Genomic DNA, 13,086 nt, shown 5'->3' on the forward strand with positions numbered 1-13,086 from the left:
TCTACTCTGACTGCTTTTTGTTCAAAGAATTCTCCTGTAATATTGCATCCTTTCTTTCCTCAGAGAAGACGCTAAATGGGCATTATAAAATAAAAGATTCACTAAAGAATTTATTCAATTTTGAAATGCATCTATTAAAGCAGATTTAACTAATGTTTTAGGTCTGATCATATTAAAAATTACTCTGCATTTCTATCAATGAGGAAGATGGAAAAGAGATACAGGCAGAGAGATAGAAGAAAATGGTGAAGAAACATGTATGATGATAAAAGAAAATTCGTTTATTATTAAATAAGTATAAGAATAATTCAAAATGTTTATTAACTGTAATTACTAATATAACATGAAATTCCTTTATAATTCGTGTATTATAAAGCATAAATTAGTTAACTCAATTGTCAATCTAAACTAAATTTAAAAAGGCCTGAAAATGAAAATTAGAACATTTAATTCATTCCTGCCTTCCTGCCCACCCCTCTACCTCCACGCTATATTTTTATAATTTGGTGGTGATTACTTATACTCTATATTTAGGCTATAATCAGCCAAGTTTCATTACTATCTAAAACATTTTGCTTTTCAATTTTTAAGAGCCACTAAACTTTCTAGCCATTTGATCAGTTTTCTTCTAGGCTTCTAGGAAAATTCATCAATTTTCCAAGCTTTCTAAAATAACACTAGTCTAGAACAGCCTGAAATAAACTTTCTTTTAGAAGCATACAGCTTTTACCATTGGAATTCACATATAAAAACCCTCCTCTCTGTAGCAGTCTTACTTCTACAGTCTTCTGGAAGCAAGATTCATTATCTGAGTTTATGACCTATCCCTTGAAAGAGAGTCAGTTTTCTTCTGGCCCCAATCTGTCAATTCACTTCACTCCTTTTATTTCCTCACTTTAGTTCAACTGTAAAATCTGGCTTTTGAATCTCAGCAGAGTTGCAACACTACTTCCCAGTTCATTGGACTCACCCAGGAAAACTAACAAGGTGATGATGATGGATAATGCCCATCCCCAAAAAACAGTGTCTGCAACTGCAAGCAAGATAGTTTCATCCATTTGCCTCACGGGATCTAAGCACCCTCCCAATTAGAAACAGAGTACGCATCACTATCCCCAAATCCTCAGGACTGGGAAATGAACAATGGACTAAAGAAAACTTATTATTATTCTATTATAGACTTATTATTCTACTATGGATTTATTAATATTGTAGCAATAGAAGAATTTTTATCATTGATATAAAGGCAGTGGCCACCAGAGGTTCTGAAAAGAGAAGGAAGAAATAGTATAACATGGGAGCACATTTGGTACACCAAAATTGTCCTGCATGACACTGTGATGATGGATACAGGCCATTATACATTTTGTCATAACCTATAAAATTGTGTGGGACAGAGTGTAAACTATAATGTAAACTATAGTCCATGGCTAGCAGCAATGCTTCAATATGTGTTCAATTGTAACAAATATACCCACTAATGAATGTTGTTAATGTGGGAAAGTGTGGGAGGTGGAAGGGCAGGGCATATGGGACTACTCTCCTTTTTATAACCTAAAGCTTCTTTTAAAAAATTTTTTCTGATTTAAGATAAATAAATAAATAGATAAATAAATAGATGTAAGACGGGGGAAGGCCAGCATGAAAAAAAAGTCTGGCTTTAGCATCAGACAGATGTTAAAACAGATTCTCTAGTTTAAAAAAAAAATAGTGTCGTAACATAAAAGCTGGCTATTAAAAAACCAGAGATGATAAACCATTTTTTAAATTCATTCCTAATTCTAAAATCCCAGTAAATTTATTATGTGTAAAAATTACAAAAGGCTGTGCTCCCAGTTATCAAAAGGCTCACTTATAAAAACTCTACCCTAAAAAATTTTTTTTAAGTTAAAGAATTTTTGTTTATCCCAAAAAATCATGCAGAAAGCATAAGTTCCCATATAACCCACCTCAGATACTCAGTATTCCCTATTATTGACACTTTCCATTAGTGTGGTAACTGCTACAACTGATGAAAGAATATTAATATGATTGCATTAACTACAGCCCATAATTTACATTAGGGCTATTTGTGTTGTAGAGTCCTGATATATTTTTTAAATTTTTATTCTAGTAACATATATGCAGTCTTAAATTTACTCTTCTAACCACATTCAAATATATAATTATTCATAACATTGTGCTACCATCACTACCATCCTTACTAAAATTTTCAATCACCTCAAAAAGAAATTCTGTTCAACTTAAGCATTAACTCCTTATTCTGTATCTCCACTCCAACTCCTGGTAATCTATATTCTAGATGCAGACTCTAGGAATTTGCTTATTCTACCTATTTTCATATAGGCAAGATCATATAGTATTTGGCCTTTTGTATCTGTCTTACTTCACTCAATATGATGTCTTCAAAGTTCATCCATGTAGTTACATGATCAGAGCTTCATTCCTTTTTGTGGATGAATAATATTCCATTATATTAGTATGACTATACCACATTCTGTTTATCCATTTATCAGTTGATGGACATTTGGGATGTTTCCATCTTTTGGCAATTGTGAAGAATGCCACTATCAACATCCATGTGCAAATATCTGCTCAAGTCCCTTCTTCCATTTCTTTGGGTTTATACCTAGAAGTGGGATTGCTGGGTCATATGGTAATTCTATACTTAACTTTCTGAGGAATCACCAAACTGTTTTCCACAGTGACTGTACCATTTTACATGCCCACCAACAAAGATCAAGTGTTCCATTTCTCCACATCCTTTCCAACACCTGTAATTTTCCTTTTTTTTTAACTGTAGTTATTCTAGTGGTGTGAAATGATATCTCACTGAGGCTTTGATTTGCATTTACCTATTAACTGATGATGCTCACCAACACTCTGCACAAGGTAGCTTGATGTATGCTTTAGCTCAGTGGCAGGGCTGCCTCCTCCTGGGCTGTATGAATACCCAAGTCTCTGGCAGCATAGGCATCTCTCATCTCTGTCCTGAAGCAGTCCATGCAGAATTGTCATCCACCGACCCTGATCCAAGCAGTTTACCTTCCTGGAAAACTAACCAGGATGGGATCTCTTCCCCTGCTCTTTTGGACTCTCTTTGTGCTGTCTAAGTAATAAAGTGATCATTTTTAGGAATTTCTGTTGTGCCTGAGCCTGTGTTCCCACAACACACCATGTAGTAACTCACTCTCAGGTGGGTTTTTCATATATGTCTTCTATCATGATGAGGAAGTTTCCTTCTATTCTTTGTTTTTTAAGTGATTTTATGAAGAAGGGGTATATTTTGTCAAACATGGATTTTGTCAATTGAGATCATCATGTGGGATTTCCCCCCTTCTATTAATACAGAATATTACATTAATTAGTTTTCATATATTGAACCACACTAGCATACCTGGAATGAATTCTACTTGGTAATATTGTATAATTCTTTTAACATGCTATTGGGTTAGGTCTGCCAGTATTTTGTTGAAGATTTTTACATCTCTATTCATAAGGAATACTGGTTTATAATGTCTTTTCTTTTGGTATCTTTATCTAGTTTTGGTATTAGGAAGATGCTGACCTCATAGAATGAGTTAGGAAGTGTTTCGCCCTCTTCAACACTGTAGAAGAGTTTGAGCAGAACTGGTATTAATTCTTCTTGGAATGTTTGGTAAAATTCATCAGGGAAGCAATCTGTTGCTGGGCTTTTTATATTTTAGGAGGTTTTCAATTACTGATTCAATCTTTTTGCTATTGGCCTACTGCAACCTTGAATCAGTGAATGCAGTTTGTAGGACTTTGTCCATATTTCACCTAGGTTATGTAATATGTTCACATGCAGCTAGCTATTCATAGCATATTCTTATAATCCCATTTATTTTTGTGGTGTCAGATTAATATGTCCCCTTTAATTTCTGATTTATTTGCATCTTCCTTTTTTTGTCAGGCCTAGTTATAAGGCTTGTTAAATTTATGAATCTTTTCAAAGAATCAATTTTTGGTTTTGTTGATTTTCTTCGCTTTTTTTAAAAATTCTCTATTTCATGTATTTACACTCCAACTTTGCTATTTCCTTCATTCTGCTCATTTTGGGTTTAGTTTGCTCTTCTTTCTCTAGTTCTTCCAGTTGTGAGGTTAAGTCTCTGATTTGAGATCTTTCTTCTTTTATTACATAAACAGAGTTATAAACTGCCCTCTCAGCACTAACTTTCCTGCATCCCATCAGTTATGGTATATTTTGTTTTTACTTTAATTTGTCTTAAGATATTCCCTAATATCTCTTGTGATTCCTCTTTGACTTACTGGTTGCTTAAAAGTAGACTGTTCAATTTCAAAAATATTTATGAATTTTCCAGTTCTCCCTGTTATTGACTTCTGGCTTCATCCCATCAGGGTCAAAGAAGATACCTGGAGCAATTAATATATTTAAATTTATTGTAACTTGTTTTGTAAGTCTCTTATAAACAGGATATAATTGGGTCGTACTTTTTATCCATCCTGCAAATCTCTGCCTTTTGACTGGCATGTTTAATCCATTTGCACTTAAAGTAACTGATGATATATATTTTTTTAACAATTTCTTTATTTCTCTCCCCTTCCTCCCCACCCCCACCCAGTTGTCTGCTCTCTGCGTCCATTCACTGTGTGTTCGTCTGTGACTGCTTCCATCCTTATCAGCGGCACCGGGAATCTGTTTCTTTTTGTTGCGTCATCTTGTTTGTGTCAGCTCTCTGTGTGTGCAGCACCATTCTTGGGCAGGCTGCACTTTCTTTCACGCTGGGCGATGATAATGCAAGAGTTCTTCTGCCATTTTGTTATTTGACCTTTGTAAATCTTACACTTTTCTGACCCTCAATTCTTCCCCTAATGCCTACTTTATTTATTTTTTTGCTGGTGTGCCATTTTGAGTCCCTTCTCATTTCCTTCTATATATATTTTTCTAATATTTTCTTTGTTTAAATTTAACCCCCTAAGTCTATAGCAATAACAGCTGATCTGATACCAAGTTAACTTCTATAGTATAAAGTTTCTGTCTCCCAAACCCATCTACTGTTGCACTTGTTACAAATTATATCCTTATACACTGTATGTCTAAAACCATAGATTTGTCATTACTTTTTACGCATTTACATTTTATAACCTATAAGGAGTAAAAAATAAAGTTACATACCAAAAAACATAATACAATAGTCCTGGCATTTATAATTAACTATAACATCACCTTTACCAGAGGTCTTTATTTCTTTTTTGCCACTTTGATCCACTGTCTAGTGTCCCTTCTTTTCAATCTTAAAAACTCCCTTTAGCATTTCTTCTTGGGAAGGTCCAGAGGTGATTATCTCCCTCATCTTTAGTTTATCTGGGAATGTCCTAATCTCTCCCTCATTTTTGAAAGAAGATCTTGCTGGATATAAAATTCTTGGTTGGCAACTGTTCCTTTTCAGCACTTTAAATATTTCACCATATTGCCTCTTACCTCCATGGCTTCTGATGAGATATAAGCACTTAATCTTATTAGGGCTTCTTTGTACGTAACAGATTGCTTTTTTCTTACAACTTTCAGAACTCTTTCCTTGTCCTTGGCATTTGACAGTTTGACTACTATGTGTCCAGGTGTGATAGTCTTTATGTTTATCTTGTTTGGAATTTATTGGACTTTTTGAATGTGCACATTCTTGTCTTTCATTAAATTTGGTTAAGTTTTCTGCTATCATTCCTCTGAATATTCTTTCTGCCCATTCTTGTTCTTCTGGAATTCCTTGTGATGTCCCACAGGTCTTAAAGGCTGTGTTTCCTATTTTCTGTTTAATTCTTTTTCTTTCTGTTCCTCTGCTTGAATCATTTCAATTGTCTTTGAGTTCACGGATTCTTCTTACACAAGCTCTAACCTGTTTAAAGCCCTCTAGGTAATTTTTTATTTCTATTATTGTGATCTTCAACTCCACTATTTGTTTGATTCCTTTTAATATCTTTATTTAGATGTTAACATTATTCATTCATTATCTTCCTGATATCCCTTAGTTGCTTCTCTTTGTTCTCTTTTACCTCCTTGGGCATATTGAGGATGTTTGTTTGTGTTTTTAAGTTTTTGTCCAGTATGTCCAAAGCCTGTTCTTCTTTGTTAATGGTTTCTGGATTTTGAACTTGTTTCTGTGGTGGGTCATCATATCTTATTTCTTTGTCATGTAATCATTTTTTGCATACATATCAATATTTTTACAAGCTAGCTTTGGAATTCAGTCTCTGATTTGTGTGTGTCTAAGTTTGTTTCCAGCTAGTGATATGACAGCCATTTCCATGAGTGCCACAAGCTAACAAACACAATAAACCAATGCAAAAAACATCTCTCATGATCCTTGCAAATTGGTTCTGTGATGGCTCGTGTTCTTTTTCAGAATTTAACCATCATATAAAGAAGATCAGCCCAAGGCGAAAGTGTGGACTTCTCGCTGCCTTTTCTGAACCTGTCTTATTCTGGGCTTGTGCCTCTGGCCTAGGGATACCCCATACAGGAATCCAAAATCCCCCTCTGCTTCCTATTAGACACACACATACACACCCTAGGTGCTCTAATCTATGTTTTAAAAATGGTAATCTTTTGCTCTAGGACAGTTTCTTTAATTGTTCTTTATACTGTTTTAACTGTGTGTAAGCTGCTGATATATGCAGGTCAAGTTCTGGGAAGATGAGCCAGAAATCAGTGTCCTGGTACAATCTTTCACGTTGCCAGCAACAGACTGGCAGTAACATACAGGTAATCCAGTATAAGCACTGGAGTTATTCTGCACTCTCCAGAACAGGACCAGGAACCCACAGTGACAGCTCAGGCCAGCTCTGAACTACACTGAGGTGGGGTCAGAGGAGAGGCCACCTAGGTTACTGAGCTTCTCCTACTATTTAAAGCTTCATTTTCTTGATTTGACAATTGCCCAGTTATGCAATCCTTTAACTATTTTCAGAGCTCTGAGTAAGATGGTTCTGCCAGCTTTTGCTAGTTTTATGTATAGGAATGTGTGATGGCTAGGCTAATGTGTCAGCTTAGCCAGGTAATTGCGCCTACGTTGTTTGGTCAAGCAAGCACTACGCTAATTGTAATACAAGGGGATTTATGGAGTTGAGTCACCACTGACTTTACTGCAAAGAGAGCTGATTACATCTACATCAATCAGGGAGATTGCCATCAGCAATGCGTAATGCTTTATCCAATCAGCTGAATGCCTTAGAAGGGGAAGTGATTTCAACATTTAGGGAGAATTTCCCAGCTCATCTCTGGACAGCCAATGTCTCCCAGAAACTCATCAAGGACCTTCACTGTACTTTCATTGGAGCCCCTGGTTGTAGCCTGCCTGCGGAACCTGGACTTGTGCATCCCCACAGTCACGTGAGAGACTCTGATAAAAAGCTCTTACTATTGACAGATATCTCCTATTGATTCTGTTTCCCTGGAAAACCCTGACTAATACAGAATAGAATCCTGGAGCATCCTATGCCACCATCTTGGTTTACTGGAAGTTCTCAGTCCTTCACATTTTAAAGGATTTTTTTTCACATTTCCTTGAAGTCAATGAAAAGCTATACAAATACATACATATGACAAATTTAAGTTAGAAACACAACAGAATACCAAAGGGAGTTCTGCAGGTTGAAAGGAAAAACAAGAGAGAGAGGGCTGGAAAGAGTGTAGAAAGGAAGATTATTAGTAACTAAAAGGATAAAAAGAGAAATAAAAATAAAGTATGGAATATATAAGCCTAAAGAAAGAATGGCTAAAGTAAATACTGCCTTTACAGTAATAACACTGAACATTAACAAATTTAACTCTCCGATCAAAAAACATAGATTAGTGGAATGGATAAGGAAATGTGATTCATCGGTAATGCTGTCTAAAAGAAACTCACCTTAGACCCAGGAACAAAAACAAGTTGAAAGTGAAGGGTTGGGAAACAATACTATACGCAAACAGTAACTTAAAAAGAGCAGGGGTAGCTATACTAATATCGGACAAAACTGTGGTAAGAGACAAAGAAGGATATTATATGTTAATAAAAGGAGTAATATACCAAGATGAAAGAAAAATCATAAATATTTATGTACCTAACCAGGGAACCCCAGAATACAAGAGGCATATACTGGCAAAACTAAAAGGAGAAATGGATGACTCTATAATCATAGTGGAGGACTTCAATACATCATTATCACCATTAGAACATCTCAACAGGATCATTAAAGAAACAGAGACTATGAATAATATATCAGAAGAACTAGACATAATGGACTTAGACAGAATATTACACCCTAAAAGAACAGGATATACATTCTTTGGCAGTGCTCATGGATCATTCTCCAGGATAGATCACATGTTAGGTCACAGAACAAATCTCAATGAATACAGAAAGATTGAAATTATATAAAGCACTTTCTCTGACTATAACGGAATGAAGCTGGAAATCAATAAAGGACAGAGGACCAGGATAGGCCCAAATATATGGAAGTTAAACAACATACCCTTAAACAATCAATGGGTCAAAGAGCAAACTGCCAGAGAAATCAGAAACTACCTTGAAACAACATATCAAAATGTATGGGATGCAGCTAAATCAATGTTAAGAGGGAATTTTGTTTAAAAATAAAGAGCTAAAATGAAGACCTAACTGCATACCTGGAGGAACTAGAAAAAAGAATAAATTAATCCCGAAACAAGCAGAAGGAAGGAAATAACAAAGTTTAGAGTAAAATGAAATTGAGAATTTTAAAAATTAGAAAGAATTAATAAAACCATAAGCTGGTCCTTTAAGAAGATTAAAGAAAAAAAAGAGAGAAAATGCAAATAAATAAAATCCGAAAAGAGAGAGGGGAGAGCACCACTGACCACACAGGAATAAAGAATATCATAAGAGGATATTTTGAAAAAAGTGTATGCCAACAAGATGGGCAATTTAGATAAAATGGATGAATTTCTACAAACACACGAGCAACCTACATGGATGAAAAAAGATAAAAGAACTTAACAGACCAATCACAGGTAGTGAGATTGAATTAATCATAAAAAACTTTCCAACCAAGAAAAGCCCAAGACCAGATGACTTCACAGGTGAATTCTACCAATCATTATAGAAAGAACTGATACAAATATAGTTTAAATTCTTTAAAAAAACTGAAGAGGAGGGAACATTACCTAACTCATTCTATCATCCCAACATCACACTAATATCAAAGCCACATAAAGACACTACAAGAAAACTACAGGCCAATCCCTCTAATGAACTTTGGTGCAAAAATCCTCTAAAAAACACTTGCTAATCAAATCCAACATCACATCAATCAAATTATACAACATGATCAAGTGGGTTTTATCCCAGGTATGATGCCAACATCACCCTAATACCAAAGTCACGTAAAGACACTACAAAAAAACTACAGACCAGTCACTCTAATGAACTTTGATGCAAAAATCCTCAAAAAAATACTTGCTAATCAAATCCAACATCACATCAAAAAAAATCATGATAAGTGGCCTTTATCCCAGGTATACAAGGATGGTTCAACATAATAAATCAATTAATGTAATACACAACATTAACAGATAGAAGGAAAAAAAATTACACAATCATCTCTATTGACACAGCGTTATGTTGTTACAGGGTATTAAATACTGGATTATGTTTTTAAACTAATCTTTTCCTGTGGGCATATTAGAGTGTACTGAATTCAGAGGTTTGACTTTTACTTGATTAAATAATGATGAAGGCTTTGATTGGGCCGCATCAGTAGGAAATTTCTTCCCCACCTCTTTGGTGGGCAGGGATGCGCAGAGAAACCACACTGCAGAGTAGGGAGGTTTAATGTTGTTATGTTTGAGTTTTGAGCTGAAACCCTGGGAAGTAAGCACACAGAGGAGCTTGGTTATGACGAAAAAGAAGCAAGCCACAGGAAGAGAAGATCCCTGAGCCCAGAGAGAAGCAAGCCCTGTGAAAAGAGGAACCCTGAGCCTGGAGAGAAGCAAGCCCTGGCAAGAGAAGAACCAGGAAGCCTAAACCCTGGCAGCCATCAGCAGCCATCTTGCTCCAACATGTGACACAGACTTTGGTGAGGGAAGTAACTTATACTTTATGGCCTGGTAACTGTAAGTTTCTACCCCAAATAAATACCCTTAATAAAAAATAACCAATTTCTGGTGTTTTGCAACAGCACCCCTTTGGCTGACTAATATAAAAGCTTTTTTTTTTTAACAATAGACATCTTAATGATGTTTAGTTTTCCATTCTGTGAGCATGGAATGTTCTTCCAGTTATTTCAGGCATTTTTTATTTCTTTTAACAATGAGTTGCAGTTTTCTGAATACAAATGCTTTACATCATTGGTTAAGTTTATTCCTCACTACTTGAGTTTTATCTGTCATATTTTATTTTCACCACTCTTTTTTACTCTTAATTACTTTTACTGATAATAATTTTCACTTCTAGACTCTCTTCCAAGCCTCTCTCTCTTGTCTTTTCTTTTCAGGCTTTAGCACTGCCTTTAGTATTTCCTGAAAAGCTGGTCTCTTTGTTAAAAACTCTCTGTTTCTGTTTATCTGTGAATATTCTAAACTTTCCCTTATTTTTGAAAGAAAATCTTGCCAGATATAAGATTCTTGGCTGGAAGGTTTTCTCTTGCATATCTTAAATATATCATACAACTGTCTTCTTGCCTCCGTGGTTTCGGATGATCTTACTGGGTATTTTGCTTTTCTCTTGCTTCTCTCAGAATTCTCTTTGTCTTTAGTATTTCACATCCTGATTAGTATGCATCTTGGAGATGGTGTATTCAGATTTATTCAGATGGAAGTAAGTTGTGTTTTTCTTCAAATATTCCTTCTGTCCCTTTTCCCTTCTCTTCCCTTTCTGGGACACCCATGACACGTATGTTTGCACATCTCTTGCTGTCATTTAGTTCCCTGAGATCTTGTTCAATTTTTTCATTCTTTTCTTCATCTATTCTTTCGTATGTTTGCTTTCAGATAGGCTATGCCTTGAAGTTCATCAATCCTTTCTTCTGCCTCCTCAAATCTGCTATTATATGATTTCAGTGTATTTTTTATTTCATTTATTGCACCTTTCATGCCCATAAGATCTGCTATTTTCCTATGTATGCTTTCAAATTCTTCTTTGTGTTCATCCAATGTCTTCTTAATATCCTTATTCTCTTTAGCCATCTTATTGAATTTAGTAAAGAGATTTATCTGAACATCTATTATTAGTTTTCTCAACTCCTATATATAATTTTGAGGCTTATCTTTTTCCTTTAACTGGGCCATATCTTCCTGTTTCTTGGTGTGGCCTGTAATTTTTTGTTGATGTCTTGGCATCTGGCTTACCAGATGTATTTATTATGGGTGCACTCTCTCTATTTCAGGGTTTTCTTGCCCTTTCTCCCTTTCTGGTTTTGTAGTAGGAGCCAAGGATGTCACTGGTGCTGTAAGCTGTGAAGGATCAAGCTGCTCTTCCTGCCCCAGGACCCAAAGAAGCTTCTTCCAATTTTCTCCTTTGCCAGGAGTAGGGACAGTGCCACAACCGAGTATACTAATCTAAGTCATGCACGCCTATACTGTAGTTGCCCAGAGAGACTGATGAAACTTCATGTCCCCTTCTCCCCTGCTTGGGGCAGGAATGGAGCTGCAGGTGTGGGCAGCAATCAATATCATGCAAGTCCAAAGTGACCACAATTGTCCCAGAAGAATTCTGACTCTGTCTAGCCGAATGTACCTGCAGTTACCTGGATAGGCTGGTGCAGGGTGGGCCAGCTTCCTCCCTGCTAGAGGTGGGGCTGAAGACTAGGCTAAGGCTGCAGGCCGAGCTAGGTTAAAGTAGCTGGTCCCTACAGTCACTGTGATTTTCAGTCAGCCCGGCTTCCCCTTATGCTGGGGGCAAAGTTAAAATGGCAGCTACCAGCTTCTTTCCCACTTGAACAGGCTCAAACTTTAGCTGTTCTTAGGGTTATACTTTAGCCAGCTGAATTTACTAATCAGTAGCTAAAATCAGTGACCCACCATCTCTTCCTCCCGTTTCAGGAATGGAGCTTACAATTCCAGTCGCAGAATAGTTCCCAAGGCAGCTTGTGCGGCCAGCAGAGGACAGGCACTAGCATCCAGGACGTGGACTGCTCCACTCACAAATCTCTGCAGATGGACTGTCTCCTACTTCATTCTTTCAAGTATATTGCAGGATGCTGTTTTGGTCTCCTGGAGCCCCCAAACAGGTGCTTGAGATAGCTCTGGGTGATTACTGTCCTGTAGCATGAGGTGAATCTAAGAGCTCCTTACTCTGCCACCATCTTGCTGGTTGTTCTCCCCTATACATTTTTTAAAATTTATTCAAATATATCGCTCACTCATACATAAACATACATAAACAGTAAGTGTATAATAGTTGTGAACTTACAAACCTAACATATATAACATCAAACAAATATATATAATATCTCATCCTACCAACAATAACTTGCATTGTTTTTACACCTTTTTAACTAATGATTGAAGAGGACTGTCAAAATATTACTACTGAACAAAAGTAGTTTTCCCCTAATCAATCTGATTGTTTTTATCTTTATATCATTTATATGTGAACATACATAAACAATTACGTGTACAGTAAAAGTTGTGAACTTACAAAGCAAACATGCATAACATCATACAGGGGTCCCATACATCAACCCTCCACCAACACCTTGCCATGAGCCATTTATTACAAACTGAAATAACACTGTCAAAATCTTACTACTAATCATAGTCCTTATCTTACATTTGGTGGTTTTTTTGCCCAACCTACCCTATTATTATTTTTTAAATATATTTTTTTAATGACAGAAGTTGTAAACTTATAAAACAATCATGCACATGTGCAGAATTCCCAAACAACACCCCTCCTTCAACACACCACAATGTGGTGTGTCATTTTCTACAGATAAAAAATAATATCATCTAGTTGTTACCATGTCCATAGCATACATTTGGCTCACATTTTCCATACTGCCTCAGTATCAATAGAGTACATCTTTTGCATAGATGCAAGAATATTATATTATTACTACTAACCACAGTCCATAGGTCACTCCAGTTGT

At 36.1% G+C, this 13,086-nt stretch overlaps 1 protein-coding gene across 1 annotated transcript in view; it reads right to left on the bottom strand.

The window, feature by feature from the left end:
- Positions 1-13,086, bottom strand: part of DTWD2 (DTW domain containing 2) — a 139,013-nt gene that overhangs the window by 11,746 nt on the left and 114,181 nt on the right. The gene's annotated exons all lie outside the window — the stretch shown is intronic.

This window comes from Dasypus novemcinctus, chromosome 2 (assembly GCF_030445035.2).
Source record: "Dasypus novemcinctus isolate mDasNov1 chromosome 2, mDasNov1.1.hap2, whole genome shotgun sequence".
NCBI lineage: Eukaryota > Metazoa > Chordata > Mammalia > Cingulata > Dasypodidae > Dasypus > Dasypus novemcinctus.